Below are 12,755 nucleotides of genomic sequence, written 5' to 3'. Positions count from 1 at the left end.
ACATACGAACGCCACACTTTTTAGAGTAATACAAGCCAAGTACCTCCGGTAACACGACGGACAAATTGTACTAGAGAGAAGTTGAGCCTCAATACGACGGTTGGATTGTCGCCTATCTCTCTGGGGAACTCGGGATACAAAATCCCCAAGAAATTCTAGGAAAATAGGCTACCTATTGTAGGCCTGACCCATAATAGAATCGCTGCAAAGCAAGGTCTATATAAGAAGGTCAGGACACGCGTGACCTACTTTTCGAGCCGCCATTTTGGGGTTTTTTGAGTCGCATGTTTTAAGCAAACTCGTACGAGCAGTCAGTTTTATACGACATTAATTAAACTAAAATTGCATAAATCCAGTGATTTCCAGTCAAAAATATAATAATAATTTCGGATGATTACGCAACCCCAATTTTATGTAACTTTTTCATCAAATAGTTTAAAAGAAATAATCATCCATGTCATTCGCTCTCGCGATTGAAATTAAATAGGTGCTAAAACTGATGCAATTATGTATATAGGCACCTCGTAAAGCGAAGCAATAACATCAAAAAATTTAAAGTATAATAAAGAATATAATAATATAATATAACAAATTTTTAATTATTTTTTTAAAGCACGATTGGTTATAAAATTAAGATGAAATTCAATAGTACTATTAATAAATGTCAATGTAATGCTTATCTTATAATAAGTAATAGATGTGTAGATATAGTTTTAATTTATAAATAGCTTTCAAAAAATTCCAAAAATAAAATTTTAAATTAAATTATTTGACAATAAACTGACAAATAATACTTGAATAAAATACAATGTATTCAAACAAAATATGAATATTTGTTGCCAGCAAAATAATACTAAAATTTTCTTTTCTACAATTAAATAGTCAATTTTACTTTAAATAAAACAAAAAAATATCAATTTAATGTTGTTTGCGCATAATTTTTTGTACACGTTCTGCATTAATAATAAAATTTAAAGTTTACTGCTAAAAACTAGTGTAAAAATATTAAATCATTATACTTTAAATCGATACCAGAAAATTGTATCAAATGCACAATTCAGCTAAATTATTTTTACTAGTATTTTGAAAATGGATGTACGAACACAGAAGCATTTTAAACGCATCCGATCCTTACATTTTTTCTTTCCGGAAAAAACAATCTATGTTATTCAAATAAAATCTGTTTTTAAATGTTCGGGATAAAAGTTACGAATGATCGGTGGCAAATAATTATTGTTATGCAAATGAAGAAAATTAAATATAAATAAAATCAATTAAATATTATAGAATCTCTAGATTATAAGAATTAGATATATTTAGATTTCCATCACTTCTTTTAAAATAAAAATTCTAACAATAAAATTAATGTAAATTTTATTTAAATTGAATTAAGTGTAAATTACTATTAAACTAAATTTTTTGCTATGTTTTATTAATAAATATTGAGAATATAAGTCAATACCATCGCCATAATTTTATTTTTAAATACAATATGATCGTATTAAAACATACGTTTAATTATTTTATTATCAGATATAAAACAAATGTAATTTTTTCATTTTTCTATCTGGATTGCCGATATCATTTATAAATTTCCATGTATAGTTCGTTCGTGGACACGAAGAATATCCACTCGTTTAAACCACTTGTTACAAACTTTACACATATAAACTCTTCGAACTGCATCGTGAATCATCCGTTGATGTCTGCGCTACATCTTGCTTTCCTCTGCTTATTTGCAGGAAATCTAAGCAATCGAACGTCTGTAGATTTACTTTTACAATTTGGTACCACACAATAACGCAATGTTTAAAGGTTTGAGTACTTATATATGTAATAATAGTCGACTCACGCGGAAACTACGTGTGGAGTATAGTCTATCGATAAGTCCCAAAATGGCCGCTGCCGCGTAGAATCACGGGAGCGTGTCCTGACCTTCTTATATAGACCTTGCTGCAAAGAGGCGCTATTAGTGCCCCCGAGCGGGAAAGTTTCAGAAGAAAGATACCACAGAACCTCCAGTCTCGTAATACTTCTTTACTGTATGGTATTTTTATTTTTTACTGTATCTCATGTCTAGATAAATAGAGATTCTTAAGAAACTTTACCTCTGATTGAAATAATTTTTATTTAAAAAAAACAAAATAAAATTCTAATAAATACAAATAAAAGATTTCCATTCCGTTTACACGTAATATTTAGGTACAAACATCTAAATAAAAATAAAACATTATTATTATTATTATTTATATAGTTAATTTTGATTGATTAATATATTTCATTTTCTTAAACTGCTCTTTTTAGATCCACTTAATTTTTTTACAAATATTATTATTTGTGAAAGCTGGCAACACTTGTGAGCTGTTCGCCATTCGCTTGTGACGTATTTCAAATCAACACAAGGTTTACAAAGGTATTTATTTTATTAAAATTAACAATTGAAATTACTTTTAATTTAGATTTAAAAATAAACTGTGATTTATTTATGTAATACAATTCTCAAAAATAATGAATGTACTATAATTTATTATTGTGTTGTGTCTCTTTGATATTTGTCTTATTGATGAGACAATGAGGGAATTAAGCCATAAATTAATCACTTTCGTGTTTAATATTTCCATTTTAATGTTTTTTAAAATGTTACATAAGACAAGATATATTTATTAATGGTTAGGTAATATTAAATAAGCCATAAATATTACTATTAGTAAAGTTTGTCTTCAAATAAAGGAAGATCAGAGTTTATACTTAAACCTTTTTGAGGAAGCATTGTGATGAAATAAAGCATTTTGGAAATTAATTTGGATATCTTACAGTATAATTGCAAGATATCCCTTGTTATATTGATTTTAAAAATTAACTAATTAAATTTCTATATTTAAAACTAGTATAGTCAGTCCTTTCAGATTTTCATCTTCAGGTTTTACATACATTATAAATTATGAAAAGTTAACATTTATGATCTGAACTTTGAGTATACAGTGCAACTGAAAGTCTGAATGAGGCAGTTGGGATGTTATTGGAGCTGTAAACCATGCCAGTAGGAGTAAAAAATGTTGAATTGACAGTCTGTGTGATCCTTTGTGAGGTATAGTCTCCCAAAATCAGTCTAACTGGAATTTTGAAGGCCCACACTCAAAAATATGATAAAATTTAAAAGGAATTCAGAATCACAAATTTTACCAAAATTTCAGATAGGTTGACTTCACTGTATCTTGTAGACCATCAATTTCTTTGACTTATTTTATTCCTAGGGACATGAATTACGGCTCTGATGAGGTTCAAACCACCTCGTTCGGAAATGCAGTTTTATTGAGTAGTTTGTTAGTGTGGCAACATCATATAAATTTGACCAATGTGGCATACTCTTCCCATTTTATTCTTTTAAATCATAGCTTTTTGTACAAGAAAATCTTGATTGTAATTTTGTGCAAAAACTGCAACCAAATGTTTTACTTTTTTACTTCTGTCATGAACTATTTAATAGCAAATAATTATGATGTAATATCTTTGTTATAATAGAAAATTATTTGGTTCTCTTGTTCTGTTTTAGTTTTCTTTTGTTCTAAATAACTTTTTATAATTGAAATACTAAATCTTTATTGTGTTTACAGTTTTTCAAAATATGAATCAAGCAATTCTAGTAAAGTTTAAAAACACATTATTATAGAAATAGATAAATAAATAAAACTCACGCCAAAATTGTATAGCCTTCTTGATAAAAAGCACTGAGTTCAGCGTTAATACGATTTTTCTTGTATCGCAAGTACTTTCGACGAGTATTATATCGTCGTCTTCAGGCGAAAAAAGAACAAAATTTGAATTAGAACGTGCAGAATGTTCCAAGTAGAAAACGGAAAATTTTTCTTGTCAATTTCTAAATTATAGCGTTCGGTAATTCCGTTGGTCACGTGCAACAAGCTTTTGCTGGAGTTCGAAATATTTTAAATCCACACGACTAGCAGCGCATGCGTTGAGGAGCGATCGTACTAATTGTGCGACTCTTGGCGCTTTTTGCTATTTAAACGCTGGTATAAAGTAACCCATATTTCGGGCAAGTCGAGTGTGGGGACGTTGCATGCGTCTGTGGTCATTGTAAGGAGCGCTTCCCAAATAAATGTAATTCTTCTGTTGTTACAGCTCCTGAGCAACGCTGTTTTTGACCATAACGGGTTATAGCCCTGCTGTAGAACTTTTCTGGCGAGCTCTGTGGTCTGTCTTCCTTTGTTTATATCATCTTGATGTTCTGCGATACGGCAAGCGAGCATTCTTGTCGTTGCCCCTATATACTTCTCAATTGTCCCCGTTATTGGATTTTCCAGTTGCACTGCGTATATTCCCGATTTTTCTAAAACGTCGACTTTATCCCGATCATTGCATATACTCCTGCGTAGGTTGGGTAGGGTAGTTAAAGGAAGAGTAAAGCTGTATCGCCGGAAAATACGGCTAATAAGTATGGACGGTGCTCCTAGGTACGGCAGTGCTGATTGTACTCTAGACATTTCTTTTTTGCTATGTAGTGTGGTAAACGGGAAAAGGGAATCTTTTACCCTACGTAGTACATGCGTAAATTTGGCACTTGTGAATCCAGCGTGATGTACTGCCGTTCTTACGATTTCCAGTTCGACTTTTATTAGAGCTTGCGATGAGGGAAGTAGCATCGCTCTTCTGATGAGAGCCGCTATGGCGGAATTGACATACCGCGATGGTTGAAATGCATCAGCTGGAATGATATAGGGGACTATGTTAGACTTATGATGCACCGTAAACTGCGGCCCTTCTATTGATTTCTGTATCCGCATATCCAAAAATGTTATAGATCGATCTTGCTCCTTTTCCCATGTGAAATTGATGGTGGAATGCACGCTTGAAAGTTGCTGCATAAATTGGATAAACTCCTCTTCTGAATTTTCCCATATTAGTAGAATGTCATCTACATAGCGCAAGTATAGTGATGGGTAGCACATAGCAAGCGGAACTTTGAAAATTTTTTGTTCCACGTCCCTCATAATGAGCTCGGCTAATACTGCTGAGAGAGGAGAGCCCATGGGGACTCCTTGCTTCTGTAAATATATTTTTTGGTTGAAGCGGAAATAGTTGTTTTCAGTGATAAAGATCAACGCTTCACGAATGTCTTGCACTTGTTGCACTGTAAAACCTTTTTCGAGGAGCATAGCGTTGGCTAGCATTACAGCTTCAAATACAGGAACGGATGGGTACAGGGATATCACGTCCATTTTGTAGAACATGCTGCTATTGCCTTGTGCTTTTGCCATGTTGGAACTAATGATTGTTTTTCTTCTCAGTGCTTTTTATCAAGAAGGCAACACATTATTATTTGAAATTTCAGAAGAAACTAAAACACTTGAACCTGTATATTTCAAATTTCATGGGAACAAGAAAAAATTTGAGATAAATTTTGAGGTATAGAGGTTCCTACACAGTAAATAGTAATATGTTTGACTGAAGGTATATACTGTACTTGCTATTGTAATTTATTAATACAATAGCAAGCGCAGTATATACCTTATTATATATATTTTTGTATACCATAACAGAAATAATTTGTAAATAGTTTCTGATGCCTGACTTTCTTCAATCAATAAGATGCAAATCAAACTTGTGACCATAGAAAAGTAGCATTAACTGCAACTATTATATTGCAAGAGCTGTTTCTCAACTACAATTTATGCTAACAAAAATGCTAAGCTTTGAATTTATAATTGACACTTCAGTTTATAAATTGAGATAGATATGTTTTGGAAGAAAATTATTTGAGATAAACAAGGAAAATATATAGAATTTAGGCTGAAAATACAGGAAGAAAAATAACTTTTCAGACAAACTGTATTCACAACTCTCACATACATTTTACAGATTTATACTAAACAGTCTCAATTTCAATTAGAGATAGTGAAAATTTCTATTGTATGTGTGCTGGAATCGCTTTCAACTAATGTAGCCCAGATACATAATTCTATAACTCATAAGTAGGTATGTTGTGAGGATTGAAATTATTCCATATAATACGTGAAACATTACCAGTATAATAAAAAGTAGTTGGGCTTACATTAGTTGAAAATGATTCACCCATATATATGAATTTTGTGCATTTAATTTCTGTTTGACAGTATTGCAGACCTGAAATAATGCATCATATAATCAGTACACTATGTTGTACTGGTTAAATGATGCCATCTGATGCTTTATATACAAACCTCTCTGCACAATCTCCTATGGCATGTTACTATTGAAAAACCCTGTATACATATATCATAAGCTTTTAATATGAAGCTAAAATTAGCGATATTTGCCTGATGCAATCATTCACTTTTATAACCACTTAAAAGGGGGTTTTTCAGACAAATAAATCAAAATGTCCTTCAAATCCAACGTTAACCTGAGTTCAAGAATTAATTCTTGAACTCAGGTTAACGTTGGATTTGAAGGACATAACATTTCGATTTATTCATTAGAAAAATCCCTTATAAGTGGTTATAAAAGTGAATTATAAGCTTTACTTTTAGATCTCTTAAAAGTCTTTCTTCTGTACAGTTTAAAAAATTATTTCAAAATTTTCTTACATTTTCTTTTTCAGCCAATAAAACAATGTTGTTTAAATTTTATAATACTGTAATTATGCCATTATACTTGGGCTTACATTATACTGAATAGAAGGTAATCAAAATATAATTATTAAAAAAAAATTTTTTTAATTCAAATTTATATAAACTTGCAAGTATTTGATGGCTGTTTGCTTTACTTTATGCACAGTAGATATTATTTTATTAAAATGTCACACTTTTTATTTAATCAATGAATATTCATAAAATTGAATTTGAATAAAAGTACATTTGCACGTATATAAATTATTATTGTGAAAGTAGATTTTATTATATAATTTCTTGCATATAACCTGCAGAAATTAATGGAAAACATAGTCTATACCTGCTTTCAAATTGACTTTGAAGACAGATAATGTGGATAATAGATATGAAAAAGTTTTAAAATGTATTATTAATATGTTTAAATTTTATTGTGTTCAGTTTCAAGTTAGCTTTTGATTCCATCAACAGTAATTTATATATTACAGATGATTATACCCATTCGTTGTTTTACTTGTGGAAAAGTTATCGGTAATAAATGGGAAGCGTACCTTGGGCTTTTACAAGCAGAATATACAGAGGGGTAAGAGACTTTATTCATCAAAATGATGATTTTAATGTGTGTTAAAAAACTTTTACTTTGATAATTGAGTAATGGTGATATTTTTCAATGCGTAAGATGAAAAAATTTTATTTATTTCTTTCAGAGATGCTCTGGACGCCTTGGGATTAAAACGATACTGTTGCCGAAGAATGCTTCTTGGTCACGTAGATTTAATTGAGAAATTGCTTAATTATGCTCCACTAGAAAAATAATTCTGCATGTTTCTGTATATTTTCTTTTATGAATTAACTTATAATAAATTTTATAAGTAAAATCTAGTATCGAAAGGATTTTTTATTAGATAATATGCAAACAAGATAGTCCACAACAATTTGTAATTAGATAAGAACATTTCAAAGAACATATATACACGTTAAATACTAGCTAACAACTATTAAGTAAGCACGTCAACATTTTTTAATTACAGTGAAATACTTCAGGTAAGCTTAGCAAAATAACTTTTATATGTGGTTTAAGCATAAGATGAAACATTCACTAATTCTTTATAAATGGCATGTTTACTTTTACAATATAACAACTTTGCTAATGACACTTTTGGATTTTAATCTAAATTTAAAGCATTGACAAAATTCAACATGTATATTTTGTATATTATTACTTGTAAACAGCAAAATATTTTGTTGAATTTATAATTTATTTGAGTTGACTTAGTGTTCAGTATGGCCTTTTCATAATTGTCTCCATTAAAAAGTAATACAAAAATAGAGGTTAGGATACAAAAATTGCTTATTCTATATTGATGATATCTTTTATAGTATTTCTTAAAAGAATAAATAGGGATATTGGCAAAAAGGTTTAGAACACATTATTAATGTTACATCATAGCATAATTTTCTTGGTGGTTTTTAAATCTGTTAATTTTAGATAATACTTTGTACCAAATAATAAAACGCACAAAAATTTAGATACAGGTAACCCCCGTAGTACACGGTAGTTACATTCCAAAAAATTGCTGTGTTATGCGAAACAAAGAACTAATACGAAAAGGAGGGTTAGGTTCCAAAAATTAAGAAACATGCTAGTATATTTTCATAATTAAGATAAATATCTTCATTAAAATTTTTTTAAGTGATACATATTAATATAAATTAAACAATATTTTCTTTGTCATCACTAAAAACACTATTAATTAACCGAGAGCGTTTTCTTTTTGGCAAGTTATCCTTATCCTCTGAGCATTTTTCTGCATTATCTTCAGATCCATACTTTACGTTTTGCAAAATGTATGTAATTTTAGATTGCTTGCTTCTAGTTAAAAGGTCTTTATAAATTTCCTTACATGGTGCTAAGCACTTATGAAGAATAAAGCAAGTATGGAATAAGGGAAAAACATTCGGCAACATCAGAAGCAGAAGCGTCGCGATCTGGCAACATTGAAACAAGTTTCGAGAAGGACCATCTGTATCGACAGAAGGCGAGAAGAGAAAATTTACATACTTAAGTACTAATAGTTCACGAAAATTATTATTTTCGTGAACTATTATTACTTAAGTATGTAAAAATTTATTACATTTCCTGTTGTACGAGGGTTTTACCCAATTCTCGAACCGTGTCAGAGTGAATCCGTGCTATAAAAGTACCGTATTATACGGGGGATGGTACCAATTCTTGAACCGTGTTAGGCCAGGAACACATGCGTATAATTGTGTGGCAGAAAACTGAATCAGAAATCAGCTTTCAGTTCAGTTTCTGTTTTACGCTTTTATGCCAGAACACACATACGTAAAAATTCTGGACGAATAGGAAACGCCACTGTCACAAACAGCGCTACATTTTATTAATTTTTTTCTCTCCTATATCTATCCCTTTGTACTTTCCATTTTTTCTCAGCTTCCTCTGCTATAATATAGAAAATTTAATTAATAGACTCGTATTCCGAATTCAAATAAAGAATGTGTGATCTAAATACTAGGCCTATATATCGATTCTACTAGACCTAACTGTTATTTGAAATTTTGCACCTATAGCCATCCATAAACGTTGTTTAAATATAGTGTCTTTATACTTGATACTGAAGTGGTCGAACGGATTCAATAAACTCCTCTATTTCATTTATTTTTCGTTTTTTCGAGACTGTCACAATTGTAGGGTTAACCCTCATTGCCGCCATTGTTAGAATAAAAACCACGTCACAGAAAACTTGACGTCACAGAAAAGACTTCTCTTTATTGGAGGTATTTTGGCGTAAAAATTTTTCGGCGTAGAAAGTATAGACATACATGCTCTACTCTATTTTCAGTTCTGTTTCAGCCAAAATTTCAGAAAAATTTTTACGTTTTCTGTTTTATTCTAGATTTTAAGCCGAATTTTACGCATGTGTGTTCCTGGCCTTAGAGCGAATCCGTGCTATAGAAGTGCCGTGTTATACGGGGGTTACCTGTATTTTAAACGACAGTGATTTGGTTTCTGTATCGCTCTCTGTTCGTCCAAATAAATTTCTATTACAGCATCATAAACTTTATAACTCAATGGTTTTTTTTTAAACTCTCCATCCTGTGGGCACTAAGAGGGTCTCTTTTAGCAAGCCCGTTAGGGGTTCGGCCAGGCCTACCATGGAACGGTGCCCGACATAACCCGACGGACCACCGGGATCGAAAAATCCCCAGGAATTTTTCGATCCCGGGTTCCTCCAGCAGCGGTTGGCTGCCACCTTGACTATTGGGCCATCCGGTCGTCCTGTGAAATACTGTTTAAACATTGTGATCAAGTGATTTATTCGGAATTATTCATTCAAAAATGATTATATTGTTAACAAGGAGAGAGCAGACGTTCGTGTTTCTGATTCAAACGAAACTGTGAGTACGTAGCCTTTAATTAAACAAACAGCTCGTCCAAATAACAAGATCCACTTCTCACGCATTTCCCAAAAGTGGACCTCTGAAAATTTATTGTTTAGCTTTTAAGTCCGAAAGTTCCAGCTCTGTTCATTGAGAATCGAATGGATAACTCTTTTACGTTGTTAAATAAAATTTTTATTTCTTCATATTTAAGATATGATGGTATTGTGATATTTGAAGTGTAACAAACGTGAGTGCATGAGGAAATTGCCCATAATGTTAACAAAAAATAAAACGATGCGATTATGCTACCCTATTTTCATATCACTTGTCTTTTTCGTCTATGTGCAGTAACGTGAGAACATAGAGCGTAAAATATGTGAAAATGGAGATCCGAACGTTTGATCCTCCTCTTCGTAACATGCTTAAAATGTTAATTTTGCTTTCCAGGCGTCAAACTGATAAGGCTACCAGTGCCTGCATTAATTAGTAAATAAAACTGGTGGCGATAATTAATTTGAAAGACGAAAAAAATTTAAAACTGGTGAATGGTTGATGTTTTTAAATTTTCCAGAGCGACCCCTTCAACTGTTAGCATCAAGAGGAAGTTCAGGTAAAATATTTTCATCAAACAATGGTAATTTTAAAACTTATCAAAATTTGAGCCTGTTACAAGTGAACATTTAAGAAGGTCGAGAACCAGGACCGGTCCTGGTTCTCGACCTTCATATAGGTTCATATAGATCTTCATCTAGGCCTAGTTCATATAGGCGAACTAGGTCTAGATATTAGTAATGCGCTTGAATTCGGGGGCGGCATGGCGAAAGTACGTGCGTAAATTACAATAAATTATGAAAAAATAAATGTTTTTTGGTCACAATCCTTTCTCACGTGTTGACCCGTGTGTCGCCATTTTGAAAGTAGCGCCGATCGCGATGTCGTGTGCTGCATATTAAATCGTGATTAACGGTCTTCAAATTAATAATAAATTATTATTTAAGAATAACAAAACATATCAAATACAATTAAAACATTTTATTTCACATCTTTTCATAAAAATTACTAAATATTTATTCTTTAAATACGAGTCGATTTTTTTGCGGATTAATTTTGTAGCATTGTAAGATTGAATCGGTTACAATGGCGGCCTCCGTAACGCTGACACTCAGCGTGGACAAAACATTAAAATCTGAATTTTAGGAAAAATGGAAAAATAATATCGTTTTATAAAAAAAAAAAAGTGTAATGACGTATCGTTACTGACAGCACATTTTTTATGAGATAATATATATAGGTACTATGCTATTTTATTACGTATTTGAATAAAACTTAGATACTCTATTTTACATTGGTGTTTTATATTGTTGCGAATTTTTTAAAATGGGGCGACGTCAAAGTCATTTGCCTAGGGCGCTGGGTTTGCTCGGGCTGGCAGTGTCCAGAACCCTCGCATTACTCAAAGATATACAAAATAAACCCTATTTTTCTACTGGGACAAAAGGTTCGAAAGACCATTGTTGTTATTATTAATGATTGTAAATATTATATCATAAACTACTCCGGATATTAACAAAATCAAGCGAATGTCTTTGATTATTCTATCAAGGTTCTGGATATTTATTCAAAGAACATTTCAGTAAGTTTTTGCCCCTGAAAATATAACTACCGGAGATGGTTTCACTGATTAATATTGCAAGGCTAAACATTGAAAATATGCGTAGACGGGGCTACGATATTTAAGTAAATGCGAAAGATGCCTATTCCGGTGTCCAAAGGCGAATTTGAAATCAAAATTCCGAAGATTCCCCACTCGTGTCATTCTAAATTTTGTCAATGATGCAGTTGAAGCTTCTGGAGAATCATTATTTTTTCACTGGTACAAGAAATTTTTGTATTTTTTCCAGTTCCACTAACAGAAAAAGTGTATTAAAAAGTATGTAACATCCTTAGCCTGAAAAGGTGTACAAAGTCTCATCGATGCATTAAAACCATTGAGATACAATTTAGGAAGCGCATATGATGAGCTAATAGAAATTCATTCGGATGAACAGAGAGGTAGAAATGCTCAAAAGTAAATCGCTAGCGTTTAAAATATCTAAATTCAAATTTTTGTGCGGAATTGTTATTTGGTACGAAGTGTTATCTAAATTAACAAAGCATCAAAATTAAGAAGCTTAAATAGTCTTAGAGAATGTTTCAGAATTTTAAAACGCGTTAGTTCATTTTTAGAGGAATGCCACCTCAATGGATTGTAGCAAAGAAAAAGCTATCTCCATGGAAATATTTCCAGATTTCGAGCTCGAACCTCGGATCATAATTGGACATAAGAAAGATATTACGATGGATGTGATATGATTACGATGGAGAAGATATAATAATTCTTGATACCACCAAAAACTTTGATGTAAGTTTTTTTAATTATACATTTAGTGGATATTTGTATAAATTCCAAGGAGAAATTTTTCAAGGTGCGAAATCACAATAAATTATTTGAGATTTTATACGATAAAGATTTTGAAGGTTATTTTTAAAAACAAAAAAAAAATTTACGTATAAGATTGACGGTCGATAACAATTCTGATGTACACAGGAGTTACATTTCTTTTGTTGAAACCATTTCTTCGTTTTTAATGTCTGTTTTTATTTCATAATAAAGTGACGATTTAAGATCTCAGACTATCTACACACCAACTTTATTCAGTACTGTGTCTTTTATACATTTGTTTGTCAATACGCAAAATAATATGT

At 31.5% G+C, this 12,755-nt stretch overlaps 1 long non-coding RNA gene across 1 annotated transcript; it reads left to right on the top strand.

Moving 5' to 3' along the window:
• Positions 1-1,712: 1,712 nt before the first annotated feature.
• On the top strand, positions 1,713-7,104 carry LOC111642656. Its single transcript, XR_002759581.1, has 3 exons — positions 1,713-2,047; positions 2,305-2,413; positions 7,094-7,104. It is a non-coding gene; the product is annotated as an uncharacterized LOC111642656 (long non-coding RNA).
• The last annotated feature ends 5,651 nt before the right edge of the window (positions 7,105-12,755 follow it).

Source organism: Centruroides sculpturatus, unplaced genomic scaffold, assembly GCF_000671375.1.
Source record: "Centruroides sculpturatus isolate CEXI.00-Female unplaced genomic scaffold, Cexi_2.0 scaffold1716, whole genome shotgun sequence".
Lineage (NCBI taxonomy): Eukaryota > Metazoa > Arthropoda > Arachnida > Scorpiones > Buthidae > Centruroides > Centruroides sculpturatus.
Note: the sequence above shows the minus strand (reverse complement) of the source record. Positions and strands in the feature narration are given on the sequence as shown.